Genomic DNA, 16,449 nt, shown 5'->3' on the forward strand with positions numbered 1-16,449 from the left:
TAATTGCGAAACGGAAAATGTAATATACGCATGCAGATGCCCTTGCAGCAAGATCTATATAGGACATACTTCAAGAAAATTTAAAACACGGATAATAGAGCACAAACATGGGATAGTGCACAAAAAATCGGAAGCACCCATGGCACAACATTGTGCAGAACAGGGCCATTTCTTTGAACAAATGCAATTTATAGTATTGGAAGTAATAAACAAGGGTAAGAGAGGGGGGGATGTTAAACAACAGCTTTGGCAGCGTGAACAAAGATTGATTTATCAATTTAAAACAACAATGCCTAGGGGACTGAATAAGAACGTTGAATGGAAGGCATTTTACTAGCAGCCCCTTTAAATAAAAGAACGAAAGTGATTGGGAGACGTCTTTGAAGGCGTCCTATAAAAAACCGCGGCCATCTTGTGCATTTGAAACATCGGAATAAAAATTAAAATAAAAAGTTCCTGAAGCAGCGATTGAGGTCGCGAAACAAGACGTGCTTGTCGGAAAATATAACATAGAAAGGAAGAAGGAACAGAGTCGATATATCAAGGAGAGATTTAAAGAAAATTACGGCGTCACGAAGAGATCCTCATATCAGAGAAAAGACTATCAGAAACTTCACGGGCCCAGAGCATGCACCAGCCGGCTGGAGAAGAATAAACTGAATTCAGTTAAGTGCAATTTTAAAGGGACGGAAGTAAAAGATGAATAATTATAGAAAATAGAAAATGAAAGTATCGAGATAAGGGGTCTCCGTGTAAACATTGGAGTTATGATATTTTTATGTAAGATGTGAAAGTATGTGTTGATCAAGACCAGCCAATATTATTATTAGCAGTTGCTTGTTGGTAAAACATAAATTTAATCTTTTGAATAAAATTATGACCTATGATAGGAATTAACCCCACAGAATCCCTGGAATCCTTTACATAAAGGTTCTATTTCACCAATGTGGTGTTAGACCAGGGGTGGAGGTATTGAGGTCTATTTGATACAGAAATCTTCTGCAATTTTGGAGGTCTGGGTCATTACATACGTTTAACCTTGGAACAAGATAGATATAGAACATAGGAAGCCAAGGTACCTAATTAAGGAAAAATAGAGAGATAGAGAAGTATACTATGCCATACTTTGTGTTATTTGAATATCTTTACTGCTGTAATTGTCTGTTGCTTAGGTTTGACGTGGAGGGGCATAATCGAATGGAAACGCCTATCTCCATGGGCGTTTATCTCCGAGAACAGGTCCGTGAAGGGGCGGGCCAAACCGTATTTTCGAAAAAAATGGACGTTTTTGAGCTGGGCGTTTGTTTTTTTTAGCAATAATTGAAACTAAAAACGCCCAGCTCAAAAATGTCCTAATCCGAGCCATTTGGTCGTGGGAGGGGCCACGATTCGTAGTACACTCGCCCCCCTGATATGCCAGGACACCAACTGGGCACCCTAGGTCAGTGCGGTGGACTTCAAAAAATGCTCCCACATGCATAGCTCCCTTACCATGGGTGCTGAGCTCCCAACCCCCCCTCCCCCCAAACCCACTACCCACAAATGTACAACACTACCATAGCTCTTAGGGGTGAAGGGGGCACCTACATGTGGGTACAGTGGGTTTTGGAGGCTTCCTATTTACCAGCACAAATGTTACAGGTGGGGGGATGGGCCTGGGTCCACCTGGCTGAAGTGCACTGCGGTACCCACTAAAAGTGCTCCAGGGACCTGCATACACGCAGGCCTCTAGGACTTGTTACTGCTGTATAACATTGGCACACCAGTTTACACCTGAAGACTAATCTCTCAAAAAACGTCCTTTATTGGAATAAGCACGCTTACTCACAGTTAACTGCAGATCAGAGGTTCTGCCCCACCACTGGCAACGAGTCTCCCTGGTAGTGAGATTAGCAGTAGGTCAGAGCTGGCAGAATGCTGTACAATGCCCTCTTTCAGCCATATTCAAGGTAAGAACTAAGTTCTCTAACGTGGCTAACACATGGAAGGGATCTAAAACTGGCTTACAAAAATGGCCACTACCTCATGGACTACCGGAAACACAACAGGGCACACTCTGACCCAGTAGGCAGGGGGAAAAGCACCATGGGAGAAGAGCCTACCAACTACCAACATCGTGAGACTGTAACAGAAGCTAATGAAATCACGGAGCCCAATACCCTGCACCCACCACAATGCAATGCTGATGTGACCCTGTAGTGCACCCGAGAGCCACATCTGACCCAGGGAAAGGCTGTGACAGGATCGAACATATTCTGCTGTCATGGAGGTGGGTACAGCATTTGAGGCTGGCATAGAGGCTGGAAAAAAAGTTTTTAAAGTGGGTTTCTTTTTGGTGGGAGGGGGTTAGTGACCTCTGGGGGAGTCCGGGGAGGTCATCCTCGATTCCCTCTAGTGGTCATCTGGGCAGTTGGGGCACTTTTTTGGGACTTGTTTGTGAAAAAAAAGGGTCCAAAAAAAGTGACCCAAAATTGCGGTAAAAACGCCTTTTTTTTTTTCGATTATCAGCTAAAGACGCCCATCTCTCCTCGCCTGATAACTACGCCCCAGTCCCGCCTCCACCACGCCTCCGACACGCCCCGTCAACTTTATTCGTTTCCGTGACGGAGTGCAGTTGGAAACGCCCAAAACCGGCTTTCGATTATACCGATTTGGGCACCTTTGCGAGAAAAACGCCCATCTCCCGATTTGGGTCGAAATATAGGCGTTTTTCTCTTTCGATTATAAGCTGGTTATTCTTACTGTACAATGCCTTGAGTTAATTCTTTCAAAAAGACGGTAAATAAATCCTAATAAATAAATACAATTTTAAACATACAGTGGGGAAATCAGAACTACAAGACCTCCTGCATGCAATGCGGTAGACCTAGAATAGGATCAACTCTGTCAGGCGAATATAGATCCAGTTGACAACCTTAGGAATAAAGAGTCAAACCTTAGGAATAAAGTCAAACAGTGGCCTAGTGGTTAGGGTGGTGGACTGTGGTCTTGAGGAACTGAGTTCAATTCCCACTTCAGGCACAGGCAGCTTGTGACTCTGGGCAAGTCACTTAACCCTCCGTTGCCCCATGTATGCTGCATTGAGCCTGCCATGAGTGGGAAAGCATGGGGTACAAATGTAACACACACAAAAAAACCTGCTTGTTGGAATGTTACCTTTTGCTCTGAGATGGATGACTCAAGTTGGAGTTGCACTAACCCTTCAAGTAGTTTCTTCAAAGCGTTATGGGAGCTTGTAAGATATGACATCATGCTGAAATGGGTTGGACTAAGACAATCTCCTGGGACTGTCCTTGGCTAAGCAATAGCTCTATTATAATAGTGTCTCTCAGCATATGCTGGTTTCATAATGAGTGCTTTGTCTCATACTGTTTTGTTTATTTATGTGTCTAATAATTTGTTATTCCAGGAATAAAGTTAAAGGAGAGTCAAGTCATGAGAGGATAATATTCTGCTGCTTTGTGATCTGAATATTACAGCAGGAGATAACATCCTGCCAGAGTCTGCCAATCTAGTTACATTATCTCTTCATTGAATATTCAATATCAAGTGTGACATTTTAAGTGCTGCAGTCTTTATAGAGAATACAAACCACAAAAAAATATAAAACAAATTCTTAGTGAGCGCTATGAATTACATTTTCAAGGGACACATCTAGACTCCAAGTTTTGTTTTCCTTTGGATTTCCAAGCCAATCTTACCTGGTTAATATTGAAGGCGTCGGTATTCAGCCAGCTGCTGCTGGCGTTATTTTGGGATGAATTACCGCTGGCCCAATGAGGGAGGCAGCGGTAGTTCCACGCCATTTCCAGTGCTAGTGGAAATATTTAAAACAATATTTCCGTAGGGGGTTACCCGGCAGTAATTGGGCAGTGTCGCATGCTACCCGGGTACTGCTGGGTTAGCATGGGAGACCCTACCGCCACTTCAACGGGTGGTTGTAAGTGCTCCCCCCGAAATGGCCACGTGGCAAGTGCGAACTTACCATGTGGCCATTTCTTTTTTTCAGCCTTTTTACTCGCTGCGGTAAAAGGGAACTGGTGCATGGCAAAAGCAGCTGCCACCGCTAACGCATGACCCCTTTTACCGAAAGTAAAAGGCCCCTCAGTATGGTGCCATATTCAGGTACTGACACTAAATATCCAGATTTAGGTGGTCATCTATCTCTTTATGCAGTTAAGTGTGATATTAACTGCCTAAGGGCCCCTTTTACTAAGCGGAGGTAAGCCCAACGTGGGCTTACCGCTCGCTAAACAGGAAGTATCACTGGGCTACCGCAGCAGCCCAGCGGTACGTCCTACCCCTAGTGCGTCATCATATCTGGCACTACAAAAATATATATACTTTTGTAGTACCGCAGTGTACCCGGTGGTGATCGGGCAGTGCCAAGCACTGCCCAGTTACCTCCGGGTTAGCTGGGACTCCCCCCCCCCAAATGGCCGCACAGCAAGTGCTTTACTTGCCGCATGGCCATTTTTTGCAGGAAAGAGAGACTTCCCTTTTATCCGATGTGGTAAAAGTGTGTGTGGGGGGGGGGGGGGGGGGGGCTCGACGTGCATGAAAACATGTGCTGATGCCAGCACAGGCCCCCTTTTGCCACAGCTTGGTAACAGGGGCCCTAAGTGACTGCATAGTAGGACTGACTTTTATGCAGTCCAATTAAATGCTAAACTTAGGTGGTTAAGTGCTATACATCGACACTTAACCAAATAAATGCTGACTCCACCCCCTGGTCCACTCAACAGTTTTACTTTCATTGTTATTATACATGGCTAACTCTCACCAGATATCTTTGCATGTCTCATAGAGTCCTTATCTACAGTATAAATTGTAACATTTAATGCTCAATTGCTTTATCATTATAACTCTAATGTACATTTTTCCACAGTCTTTTTTTTGTACTGCTAATTATAATAATCTGTTAGCCACATTGAACCTGATCTATTTGGGATACTGTGGGAAGAAATGAAATTTAATAAATAAATAAATAAATAGCCGGCTTTCAGACAACAATCTATGTTGATAGTGCCACTGAATATTAGTGGATAGCCCCACACAAGTGCCGCACGTCAGAAAATAAAAAATATTTTTCGGATGCGCGCCAAAATTGAAATTACCGCAAGAGCCACGCGGTAACTGGACGGTAACTCCAATTTGGGGCATGTTGGGCGCACGTAGGCGACTACGTGGCTTAGTAGAAGGGCCGCTATATTGGCTGGGGTTGCATGATATAAAAGTCTTTAGTATTTCTGAGTCTGTATGGCTAGGGCTTTAGGCTTGAAGGGACAGGGCTGCCGAGAGACTGGGCTGGGCCCGGGCCCCCCCCCCCCTGCTGCCTCCCCCCTCCCCGCCGCTCTCCCCCTCCACCGGGCCGGGCCCCCTGCATTGAAATCACAGCACCTCTCACCTCCGTGTGAAAGCACTGCAGGCAGCACGGCAGCAGATCGCTTCCCTTCAGGCCTCCTTCCCTCCCTGTGTCCCGCCCTCTCAGAAGTTATGTCAGACAAGGGCGGGACACAGGGAGGGAAGGAAGCCCGAAGGGAGGCGATCTCCTGCCCTGCTGCCTGCAATGCTTTCACATGGAGGTGAGAGGCGCTGTGATTTCAATGCAGGGGGCCTGGCCCGGTGGCAGATGGTCGACGACGGAAGGCAGATGGGACTGTGGCGCCTGGGGAATTTTGTCCCCCCTGCCCACCCCTCTCGGCGGCCCTGTGAAGGGATCTCCCTTAGCAGGTTTGATCAATGGTCAGGGTTGTAAAAAAGCCAAAGACAAATATGCAAATACAGGACTGGGATTTTATTTTTATACCCAAGAGGGGGTTCTCACCTAAACAGTTCCCTTCCTCTGTTTTACCATTGGGCCATTAGATCCTCCCTCCTTTTGGAAGAGGCTAGAAAGTCCAATGACTATGTCATGCTTTGCCTAGCAACTACTGATGTGAGACAAAGTGTAGTTTTACACTGATTGCAGTAGAGACTCTGTTTAAATCTATACAGGCATCCATACTGCAAGGTTTCAGAAGCTTACACATATACATACATGCAATATTGTAATCAAGGTATGTGTATACAGCTGAGCTGTGTGATTTTAGTAAAGCCCGTTTTCATTTGTAAAAGAGGCTTTACACAATGAAAAGCCTTTCTGAAATGACCTCCTCAGCTTGTAGCTTTGTTACCTTAACCTAAGACAATATATCTGCAGGGCAGCTGAGAAAGCAGAGAGTCCCTGCCAAACTTTTCCAGTATGTGTGTTTCAGAAAGGTACACTGTATGCCAGAGATTTTCTGTTTTCAGTGTGCACCAACTCACTTTCTCTCTTTCGCTTCCTCTGTCTAAAGGCGTCAGTGTGTTGCACAGAACTGCCCAGCAATAGACACTTACGTCCAGGTTCTATGTAGGTCACCCAATTTGTCCTGTTTCTCTGTCCTGATTAGATTGTAAGCTCTGTCGAGCAGGGACTGTCTCTTCATGTTCAAGTGTACAGCGCTGCGTACGTCTAGTAGCGCTATAGAAATGATAAGTAGTAGTAATCTGGCCTCTAGAGGGCACATAACATAGTAACGTGGTAACATAGTAGATGATGGCAGATAAAGACCTGTACCATCCATCCAGTCTGCCCAACAACATAAACTCATTACATAAGGCATAATGTGATACTTCATATGTATACCTTATCTTGATTTATCCTTGCCATTTTCAGGGCATAGACCCTAGAAGTTTGCCCAGCACTGTCCTTATTCCAAAACTTCCGAAGTTGTCATTGAAGCTCCTGAAAAGTTCCACTCCAGCCCATCCAAATCTATTGTGCTATGATCAGGGCACAGACCATAAAAGTCCACCCAGTACTGGCCTTGTTCTCCAACTTCAGAAGCTGAACCTGTCCAGCCAAGATCAGGGCACAGACCATAGAAGTCTGCCCGGTACTGGCTTTGCTTTGCAATTACCAGTGTTGCCGCCTGGTCTTTGCTAAGGTTCTTTGGATCAATTCCTTCTAAACTGGATTCCTTTATTTTTATCCCACGCAGTTTTGAATTCCGTTACTGTTTCCATCTCTGTCACCTCTTATGGGAGTCGAATCAATAATAAGTATCCATTTATCACTGGTAAATAAATTAAGTACAACATTCTACCAAAACCAGGATATACGAAACCTGTTTCAAATTCAATTACACAAAATTGTTCTTTCATACTAATCTCCTCAACCTTCATTTATTCATAGATACAACAAGACGTTGAGGAGATAGTATGAAAGAACAATTCAGATAAGTGTTTATTGATTTCTTGAAAAAATTGCCACTGATGAACATTGGTGTAGGTTGCACTTTTTCAATTGGTATATACAAGGCTGGTTTGGTACACAATTTTTGAAAATTTATACCAGTCTGTTAGCACTTATTAAGTGTTTTATCACATATAAAACGAGCAACCCGATGAAAGAAGTGCTACACCACTAAGCAACAGAAATTTTCTGTGTGCTCTGTATAGTGGGAATATCTGAGGGTGCTCTAAACAACATATCATATAGAATTATATTCTATCAATTATACAGGTTGTGGAAATTTTGTGTAATTGAATTTGAAACAGGTTTTTTATATCCTGGTTTTGGTTGAGTGTTGTACCTCTTGTCGGAGGGCATTCCAGTTATCTACCACCTTCTCAGTGAAAAAATACTTCCAATTCATATCCTCTAGTTCTACCACCTTTCCATCTCTGGAAAAGGTTTGTTTGTGGATTAATACCTTTCAAATGTTTGAACATCTATATCATATCACCCCTGTTTCTATTTTCCTCCAGGGTATACATGTTTGTGTCACAAACCATAATGAACAAGGCCTGGTCACAAGTATCAGCAAGCCACACTGATGGAGACTAGATCCATGCTGATGGTTTGACATGTAAGTAGATGTGCTCAATCCTGCAGATTCACATTCAGTCTATACTGCTATAGGTTAATAAATGAAGCCAATTCTATTCCTCCCTGCAAGGCTAGCCTTAAGCAGGGGAGATAGGGGCAGCCACTCAGGGCCCGATGCTCCTAGAGGCCCCGTGCTGGCATGTCTCCGTGTATCCAAATTCCCCCTCCCCTTCCTTAAAACAGGCATTTCTCCGTAGTGGGCTCATGGCAGCAGCAGTAATTCAAATAGAGGGGGATAATCGAACGGGGGCGCCCATCTCTAAGGACGGCCCCCGTAAAGGGGCGGGGCAACCCATATTATCGAAACAAGATGGACGTCAATCTTTCGGTTCGATAATACGGTCGGGGATGCGCAAATCATGAAATTTAGGTAGACCTCAGAGATGGTCATCCCTGGTTTTCGGCGATAATGGAAAGCCCATCCATTTGGTCGTGGGAGGAGCCATCATTCGTAGTGCACTGGTCCCACTAACTGAATGGAAAAAGCCCTTCCCTTACCGATCTGGAAAGGAACGGGCATGCATGAAGGAAATTGCATGCAAATGAGCTGCTTGCTGTTAGCTCATTTGCACACAATTTCCTTCCTAAGGAGGGGAAGCAACAGCAGTTGAGGATGTCCTTCCCTGTGACGGCAGGATTTTGGATCTCAAGTAGCAGCAGTGGGATTTGAACCAGCCACTTCTAGATTGCAAGACCAGTGCTCAAACCACTAGGTCACTCTGCCACTCTTCCACTCTACTCCACTCCCTTGAAATTTGGCCATCCCTGTGAGGGGCAGTTGAGGACGTCCAAAATGTTTGAAAGAAGGACGTCCACACCTTCATTATGCCTCCACCTACACACACATACCCCCCCCCCCAGGGACCTGCATACTGCCCCCCCCCCCCCACAGGTGTGGCCAAATTTCAAGGGAGTGGAGTGGTGGAGTGGAGTGGCCTAGTGGTTAAAGCACTGGTCTTGCAATCCAGAGGTGGCCAGTTTAAATCCCACTGCTGCTACTTGTGATCCAAAATCCAAATAAATAAAGAGGGTGTCATAGGCATAGCAAAGGCATGGATGTCCATCTCATAAAAACATCCACATTTTGGATGTCCTCAACTGGGCATAGCGAAGGACGTACTCTAAAAAAAAAAAGACAAAAGTTTTTGAAGTTTTTTTTTCGGGGTGGGAGGTGGTTAGTAACCACTGGGGAAGTCAGGGGAGGTCATTCCTGATTCCCTCTGGTGGCCATCTGGTCAGTTCAGGCACCTTTTTGATGCTTCGTCGTGAAAAAAAATGGACCAAGTAAAGTTGTCCAAATGCTCGTGAGGGACGCCCTTCTTTTTTCCATTATCGGCCGAGGACGCCCATCTGTTAACCACGCCCTGTCTTGCCGTCGGTACACTGCCGACACGCCCCCTTGAACTTTGGTCGTCCCCGCGACAGAAAGCAGTTGAGGACGCCCAAAATCGGCTTTCGATTGTGCTGATTTGGGCGACCTTAGGAGAAGGACGCCCATCTCTCGATTTGTGTTGGAAGATGGGCGCCTTTTCCTTCGAAATTAAGCAGGATAGGCTGTCAACCCGGGAGCCTGCTCTCTGCTGTGTCCCATCCTGTTCTAGCATAACTTCCTGCTTCCACAAGAGCAGAATGCAGCAGAGAGCTGTCTTTGGGACTGGAGGTAGATGGCCTATGTGAATTGCTGCCACTGTCCTAAGCCTTCTACAGAGAAATGCATATTTTAAGGTGGGAGGAGGGGGTTTAGAAACAGGGGTGGGGGTATACTATTCTGGGCCTGCAATGTTTTTCTGTGTGCCTATTAGTTCAAGCTGGATCAGCAGTATCTGTGGATGACTTCCAGAGGAAACCAATGTTTGTTTAATTTGAAAACACAGTTTAATTAAATTTTTTATCACATGTCCTGGAATCATGAGTTCAGTAAGATGTTGTTTTTGCGTCTTACAAAACATAAATTCCTGGCTGTTCAGTTCTTTATAATGCTTAAAACTCAGCTTCACATTATGTAGGTTCTTTGGGGTCCATATTTAAAAAAACTTATCTGAGTAGCAACATCTGCTTCCCGGATAAGTCCCACTGAGACAGATATTCAGCTGCTGAGTATCTTTACAGACCATCAAGAGACTGATTTGCATTTAATGGAAGCAGTACATGCAATCAATCTCATGCATATTCATGGTGGATATCCTGAAAACCTGACTGGCAAGGGTGTACTCCAGGACCAACTTGGGAAACACTGGCCTAGTGGGAGTAAGGGGCACCATTCCCGCCACCCAGTCACAGCTCCAACTCTAGGCCTGAAGAATATTTATAGTTTATTATCATTTATTATTTATATTCTGCCTTAGCCAAAGTGGAGTACAATCTTATATTCATAACAGCAAACATCAAAAGCAAAAATACATAAAATCGCACATAGACACACTTATAGCTCTGCACAATCCCAGGCTACAGTAAAATATCTAATTATTCCCAGTCTGACTTCAGCCCAAACTTCCTCCAGAATGGGTGCCACTCCCTAACTTTCCAAAACAGTTGCTTCCTAAAAGTAGCCGTATCAGTCGTTAATCTAAGAGCAACTGAAGGCGATTCCATTCTCTTGGGCCTGCTGTAGCGAAGGAGCATTTCCTTGTTTCTTCAAGATAAATCCTACCAATCACTGTAGATAACAAGTACCTCAGACCATCAGATCTTAAAGTACCCACACTTAAGAAAACAATTTCTTCTGGAAGTCCACCCCCTTGAAATAAATTGGCTACAAAAGACCCTCAAGGTCTCCACCTCCCCTATCGTCTCCCCAACATCACCAGACTTACCCTAAAGTTGGCTAGGACAGATGGAGGCAGAAGTGATCCTTTATTACACCTGTCCTGCAAGCACCATCTTGCAAAAAGATGCTGACTGACCTCATCTAGTATGTTGCTCACTTGCTGGAAGACCTATTATAAGGCACTTTCTCCTTTTCTTCCAGCATAAATTTAGTCCATTTGCTCTCACAGTTTATTTTGTCATGATTTCTTTTAAAGCATGAGGATAAAACTAGTGAAAGAGCTGAGCTGGCTGACTGGGTATGTTGTCATTCTTCTTCCCAGTATCATTCTGACCTGATGGATGCATCTGAATACTGAGAGCCACAAGCAAAACAGGAACAAAGCCTCCACATAGAAAATCCAATCAAAGAGGAGTAGAGGATGGATAATGGACACTCCAATACAGGAACTGGTGCTTAACAAATGCTTTATTCAGTATTTGTACAATTTAATTTATTTTATTTCTTTTATATGTTTTTAGAAAACCATTGTGACCCCTGAGGTGGGCGTTTCATCATGCCGAAACTCGGACCACGTTGGGTCCTATTGTACAAATACTGAATAAAGCATTTGTTAAGCACCAGTTCCTGTGTTGGAGTGTCCATTAACCATCCTCTACTCCTCTTTGATTGCATCTGAATATTCACACCTTTCCTCACTTTGAACAGTGTTCAACATTTTCCTTTTTTTTTTAGGTAGTGGAAGAATAATAATGAATCTGGTTGCAGGACTGCAAAGCCCATGGCTCATTTAATCTGAGGAGTTTGCATCAATTGTAAGAGCAATAATCAAAAAGATTTTACTGAGGTAAACTCATGTTTACCTTATAAAAGTTGGGTTTGCTTATTATCCACTATGTTTGCTGGCTGATAGGACACACATTTTACCTGTACCAAAGGTGGGCGGCTCTGGGGGCAGAATTAGAAGAAGACTACAAAGTGCATCTGACACTTGCATTCTGAAAGCCCCATGTACAATTTCCTGTGGGTATTTTTATACCTGCTCCCAAGAAGGTGCAAAACTACTGTATATGAGTTCAAAGTACTCTCTTTCCTGTGGCTGCTCAACTTTTCAAACAGAATCAGCAGGCAGACCCCAAGAATGCTTCGTATCAATGTGGGCAAAATTCCCCACATTGTAGAAGGATGGATGGCTACACTGACAGCAATAATCAAAGCTCCTATTTCCTCAGATATAGTAGTGTTTTATCTGTGGAAATGTTCATGAATTTTGCATTCCTTTGCAATGTATATACAGCATCTAATAACAAAATAATTTTGCAAGAAAACCAGCCTGAAGTACAGTTATCTCATGATGACACCATGTTTGGCTGGTAACACTCCATACTCCTTTGGGACTAACACCGCATCAGAAAGAGCACAACAGCTCTGCCTGAAGAACAGAGAAGCTGGATTTGGGGCCTAATCAAAATAGAGCAGCAAAATGGACAAGTGAAAATGTTTTGTAGATATGACTAGCAGCCTTAATCTCTTGGAATTTCCTGGAGACTCCTGGGGAACCATCCCATCCCTAAGTGATCCCATGTGCTTGTCCCATACTTTCTTGAATTCAGAAACAAGGTTTTTAAAACAGTATCATCTCTGAATATAAGTGCTCTTGAAAAGATTTGACTCTGATTTCCAGTGATGTATGGCATGAACTTGTGTGTTAAACAATTCTGGAGATATGTGTTTAAAAATTATTTGAACTGTTTTGTGCCGGGGGCTTATCATAAGGTTCATGAATCTTTGTCAATTAGGACCCAGTCTTTTCTTTTAAAAAGAATACCACCATGATGAAATAGGGGTGATATTCTTAGCAACCTTGAAAACATTTTGTCATGGCTCCGCCATGCCCCACATCCAACTCACTTTTTCCCCATGGTGGTCAGCCTTATCAGGGCTCACTTTGCAGTGGCACTTCTGGCCTTGACTGGCACCAACGTTGGGGTGCGTGTGTGTGCACGTGTGCCAGGAGGACTTTGCTCAGCTGTCAGACTGGGATGCAGGAGGGATGCCCCAGATTCTATTTCTGGCCTGGGGAGTACTCCAGGGGGCTCCTAGCTTTCAGTCAGGGCCTTTCCAACAGGTCTCCAGCAGCTGTGCCTTGCCTCATGTGTCTTCCATTCAAACCTTGCCTGCCTTGCTCCAATTCCTGCTTTGCCTGGTTCCTGTCCATACCTTGCCTGCCTAGTTCCAGCCTTGCCTGTTTCCAGCCTTGTCGTGTCTTCAGCTGCTGCCCAGTTCCAGCCTCGCCTCTGAGTTCCAGCCTTGACTTGTTTTGAAGTTCCAGCCTTGCCTTGTCTCCAAGTACTTGCCTTGCCTTCAAGTCCCAGCCTTACCTTGTCTCCTAGTCCCTGCCTTGCCTACCATGTCTCTTGCTTCAGTCCTGCCTTGTCCTGTCTTGCCTTGTCTGGACCCAGTTCTTGCCCTGTTTGCCTGCCTTGCCTTGTCTGGATCCAGTTCTAACCCTGTTTACCTTCTTTGCCTTGCCTCATCTGGGTCCAGTTCTAGCCTTGTCTGCTTTGTCCTGCCAGGCCTTGTCTGCCTTATCTTGCCTAGCCCAGGGCTGCCGAGAGACAGAGCCGGGTCCAGAGCATGGCTGCCGCAGCCACTGCCGCCCCCCTCCCACTCGGACTGCCACTGCCCCCACCACTCATCCCCCCCCCCACTCAGGTCGCCACTGTCCTCACCCATGTTTCCATGTGAATCTGAAAAAATGATGGGAGGGGCATGAGCGGGTCATGGACGTCCACTTAAAATGTGCGCAATGTTATAGAATACTGTGGATCTGTGTCCAACTTGTGCACTGGGATTTACTCCTGGTTTCAGCTGGTGTAACTCCTCGCACTCAAAGTTAAGCGAGGATCCCAGTGCTATGCACAGTTCTATAAAGGGTACCCATTCCGGAATGATTGTTATAGAAGTTTAAGTTTATCAATTTGATATACCACCTCTTTCGAAGCACGAATCAAGGTGGTTTACATATAACCATTCAGCACCAAAATTGAGCACCATTTACTGAATCCAGCCCTGACTCCCCCCTTCCTACCCCACCACCACCCTAAAGAAACCACTACAGACTTTCAAATGGCAGAAGGTATTACTACTACTACTTAACATTTCTAGAGCGCTACTAGGGTTATGCAGCACTGTACAAATTAACGAATAAGGACGGTCCCTGCTCAGAAGAGCTTACAATCTAAAGGACGAAATGTCAAGTTGGGGTAGATGAGATTTCCTAGTGATTAGGTGCCGAAGGCGACATTGAAGAGGTGGGCTTTGAGCAATGATTTGAAGATGGGTAGGGAAGGGGCCCGGCGTATGGGCTCAGGGAGTTTGTTCCAAGCATGGGGTGAGGCGAGGCAGAAAGGGCGAAGCCTAGAGTTGGCGGTGGTGGAGAAGGGTACTGAAAGGAGGGATTTGTCTTGAGAGTGGAGGTTACGGGTAGGGACGTAAGGGGAGATTCATTAATATTAATTATTCATTAATAGTCACAGTCTGACCAAAGGTGGGTAATCCAACCCAAAATAAACAGTGGCAAGTGGTTGTTTTTTACTTCAAGGAAACTTCTTAAACAAAATGTTATGTCCTGGGGGCCACTGAAATTGGCTTTGATGTAGCAGCCAGTTAAGAGAGTGAGGAAGTGCTCTGTTTTTGAAATGATAAGGCCACCGGTTTTGCAATCTGAAGACTTCCTACTTCTCACTGTTCAGGGGCACTACAGAAATGACAGTTGAAGTTGACCTCTGTACACACAGTCCCGGCTTCTGTTTATCTCCACAGACTTCCCCTTCCTTTCCTCTTTCATTTGATTGAGAGATAAAAATACATAAAGCAGGCAGGTTTCTTACCACTTCAACTTTTCTGATCTTGTTTGCTATTTTAACATATTTTGCATTTATGTCCTTTCATTTTTTAATGTCATGCATTTCTTGGGAGATGCATTTCCCTGCATATTTTGTTTTAGCAGGAGGATATTACATTTAGCAGGGTTGTATACAGGCAAAACAAATTGGCTCATTTTCACTATTTCCAGAATTGTTTTCCCCAATTCTGGGTTTTATTTGGTTAGTTTCACACATTCTTTTTTACACATGCGGCATAGGAGCTCTTTTTATTCATTTATGTAAAATATTTTATATCCCACTTCATCTACATTTCTGAGTGGCTTACAGCACAACATTGACAATAAAATTCAGTGCGGTTCTATAAAAGGTATTCAACTTTGGTGATGAGGACTTACACCTACTGAAACCTGGTGTGAACTCTGATGTGCAAATTAAGCACAGATCTCCTCTACTGGGCACTGGAGCCGACTATGTGGGTGCTGTGGGTGCTTGAGCACCCCCAATATTGAGAACATTCCTTGTATGTGTCCAGGGAGGGGTTATTTCCATTGGGCTTAGCACCCCCAATAATTTTAAAAAGTTGGCTCCTATGCTACTGGGTGCATCTTTTGTGAATGCCCCTGACCCGCCCATGGCTGTCCTGGCCACATCCCCTTTTCGAGTTCAAGTTCAAATTTGTCATTTATGTGATATACTGCCAAAGGTACAAGCCATCATTGATGTTCACAATTCAGTTCAATAAAGGAACAGAGAACAGAAAGGAACAACATCATACATAGGACAGAGGAAAAGGGAAGAAAAGAGGAAAACAAGAGGGGAGGGAAAGGAAAGGGGAGGTGGAGGGATAACAACAGAAAGAGTATTCAGAACAGTGGTGTAGCTAGGTGGGGCGCCAGGGGAGCGACTGCTCCCTGAAATGGAGTTCTGCCGGCGCCTAATTTTTTCTCTCATCGTGTTGCATTGAAAATGTGCGCCGGCACCGGCGGAAGTCCGTTCTCACGCCGCTTTCACTCCCCCCGTGCCGTCAACCTGGCTCCGCTTCTGATACAGAATATGCTTAGTTGATATTCCAGTGCCTAAATCTACACTAGTCCATTTACACCAACAAAAATGTGGTATAAATCCCTGCGCTTAAATTTACACACACTGGGCCATATTCTAAACTATGCGTCTGAATTTTAGAAAAAAGACGAAATGCCCATTTCTCCGCCCATATCCACGGCCCTTTTGAACTGCATACATTAGAAATTAGGTGTAGTACATTACAGAATACACTTAGGGATTTGTGCACGCAAGTTCTAATTATTGCCAATTAGTGCCTCATTATTGCTTGTTAAGTGCTGTTATCAGTGCTGATTAGCTTGTTAAACCAATTAAATTATGCATGTAGTTATAGAATATGCTTGAATTTTGGTGCAGAATTCTAGGCATGCTATATAGAATCTGGTAGTAATTGGCAATTACTACTACTACTACTACTATTTAGCATTTATATAGCGCTACAAAGAGTATGCAGTAGAATTTACATGCAAAAATCCCTAAGTGTATTCTGTAATATACTGCGCTAAATTCTAAATTACGCAGTTCAAAAGGGGCATGGTTATGGGTGGAGAAATGGGCGTTTTATGGGTGTTCCAGAATTTAGACATGCAGTTATAGAAAACGGCCCAGTGCGCATAAATTTAAGTGCAGGGATTTTTACGTGCATGTTTTTGTTGGTGTAAATGGATGCACATAGATTTAGGTGCTGGAATATCAACTAAGCGTATTCTATATAATCATGCCTAAATCTAGGTGCCACTTATACAATATGCTTAAGCGGAAATGTTTACCGCGTGGATTTTTTTTAGGTGCCATATATAGAATCTGGCATATAG

This window comes from Microcaecilia unicolor, unplaced genomic scaffold, assembly GCF_901765095.1.
Source record: "Microcaecilia unicolor unplaced genomic scaffold, aMicUni1.1, whole genome shotgun sequence".
Classification (NCBI taxonomy): domain Eukaryota; kingdom Metazoa; phylum Chordata; class Amphibia; order Gymnophiona; family Siphonopidae; genus Microcaecilia; species Microcaecilia unicolor.